General features: G+C 31.1%; 1 long non-coding RNA gene across 1 annotated transcript; it reads left to right on the top strand.

The window, feature by feature from the left end:
* LOC143615551 (uncharacterized) lies at window positions 1-1,588 on the top strand. The gene is made up of 4 exons (XR_013150496.1): window positions 1-90; window positions 187-339; window positions 426-640; window positions 1,506-1,588. It is a non-coding gene; the product is annotated as an uncharacterized LOC143615551 (long non-coding RNA).
* Window positions 1,589-2,352: the final 764 nt, after the last annotated feature.

Here is a 2,352-nt window from a genome sequence, read left to right on the forward strand (position 1 = left end):
CACAAAATGCAGGGTGCATCAATTGGGATGGAACATATATCTCGGCACACAGCTGGATCTATGGGATTTGATGAGCCTCGTATCCACTTGGTAAACAAATTATATTTCTTAATTTTAGTAAAATTGGGATGGAAAATTTTGATTTTTGTACTTTTAACACTTATTATATTACTCATTTGTGTGTAGGAAAAAAAACATGGTCGCAAAATCAGCTGGATGGATATGTTCTTTGATACCAACCTTACCAATGAATGTAAAACAAGATTATGGGCAGGAGAACTTGACAATAACGAGTGGGAACGGTTCGAGTTTTGCTCAGAACAATCAAAAGAAACATATGTAAATTAATTATCTTTATCATACACATATAGTTATTGTATATACTTTTAGTTGAGTAATGATTACAATGCTTTGATGAACTGTAGGCAGAGTATATGAGGAGTATGATTGAGACGTTTCTGACCTCACTCAGCATCCAACGGGTGATCCTGATGTGTGGGCAAAGGTGCAGGCACTAGGAGGAAGTAGGAGTGGGATATCCGAGATAGGATCTTTGGATCCCCATGACGTGGTGATCGAGACACCATCTAGAGCTTGTGAGTCTGGACCATATTTTGATGCTCGAAGATCGCAAAAAGAGGTATTGTTTTTGTATCGTTGTTGTTGTTATTATTATTATCATCATCATCATTATTGGGTATATTAGTATATGTGTTTGGATCGGGAATCGATGTCCACAGTAGCCCGGTTTGTTTAAATTATAGCTGTTTTTAAATATACCGGGGGGGGGGGGGTGGATTTTGATAGGATCGAGTCAGATTTACTGTAAATCTTATTTATTGATTCAGTTACCATTTGTCCATTTCAACCTTCGTATACTATTTTACTTAGATCTCTATTTTGTTGACATTGTAAATATTTAGTTAGTTATATATTTTATATAGTTTTTAAATTAATTATCACGCATCCGGCTTTTTAAACTGATCTTACTGTAAATCTTATTTATTGATTCAGTTACCATTTGTTCTATGACCGTTATATATAGTTGTAAAAACATTGGATACAATGATACTTGATCCATGGGTGAAACTAGTTAGGTCTTAATTTGTTGACCATTCGGCCAGTCAATGTTTATATTAGTTGGATAATCAAACTGACTTTCACTTTCAGACCTAACTAGCTCTGATTATTATATAATTGTCATCATGCTCTGATTATTATATAATTAGTATTGGATTTTAATTTGAAGAATTTGTTACATTTTAGTTGAGTAAAGCATGTTTTTCTTTAGATCAATTTTTATGAATTATGATTGATTAGTTGGTGTGAATTTAGGGCTGAAACTGAAGTACCCTTTTGACCAGTAAGACGGACAAATAAAAATGTTGACCATAATTCTTAATTCTAGAAATACCCTTTTGCATTCCTACCACTTTAATAAAGTATGTTTGCTGATTATGTACTGATCGTTTACTAACTGTCATAAATGTTTTAACAAAATTTAGGTACAAGAAATTCAAGCCCAATTGGAAATTGAACGGAAGGCAAGAGAAGAGTTGGAACAAAGAGTGAAAGAAATGGAAAATGAAGAAAAGATTCAAAAATTTGAAGAGTTTATAAGCAAATTTCACTCTCCTGCCAATTAGTTATTGTTATTTTGCAAACAAACCTTCTTAAGACAAGACTAATGCTATGTGAACCTTTTAATTTAAGTAATCGTATTTGTATTTGTGGTTGATTTGTAAAACATGTTTTGATTTATGTTTAACTTGTTCTGTTTTTGTAGCATAATAGATTTTTGTTGTTTTTTTTCCAAATTTCTTTTTGAAATGTGCAGCAAAAGAAATATGTAAAACTACATTGAAAATGCGAAATAAAAAATAAAAAAAAACAATTAAATGTGTTGGAAATGCGTAAGAAATAAAAAACATAAAGATAAAAAACAATATTTACTTTCGTAGGAAATGTGTAAGAAAATAATTCAATATGTGTAGGAAATGAGTAGGAAAGTGAAAACCAAAGTTTTTGTTATTTGTGTTAGAAATGCGTTGGAAACTTCCAACGACATATTTTTGTAGGGAATGTGTTGGAAAGTGTGTTGGAAATGCGTAGAAAAACATTTCCCACGAGGCTTTTTCCCACATACCCTCTTTTCCAACGAAAAGTGATATAGGAACTTGAATAATTTTCTAGTAGTGTTGTATACAGTAATTAATAAAACTTCTTTTAATATTATCAATTAATAAATTTTTTTCTATGCTAAAAATAAATTTCTTTAAAATACATTTTTAAAAGTTATTAACATAAGGTAAATACCTGAGCCTGGCGCTATAAACATACTTTTTTATAGGA

The sequence above is a fragment of the Bidens hawaiensis genome, unplaced genomic scaffold, assembly GCF_021521415.1.
Source record: "Bidens hawaiensis isolate Kalapana, Puna unplaced genomic scaffold, B.hawaiensis_p1.1 tig00043524_1, whole genome shotgun sequence".
NCBI classification, from domain to species: Eukaryota; Viridiplantae; Streptophyta; class Magnoliopsida; order Asterales; family Asteraceae; genus Bidens; species Bidens hawaiensis.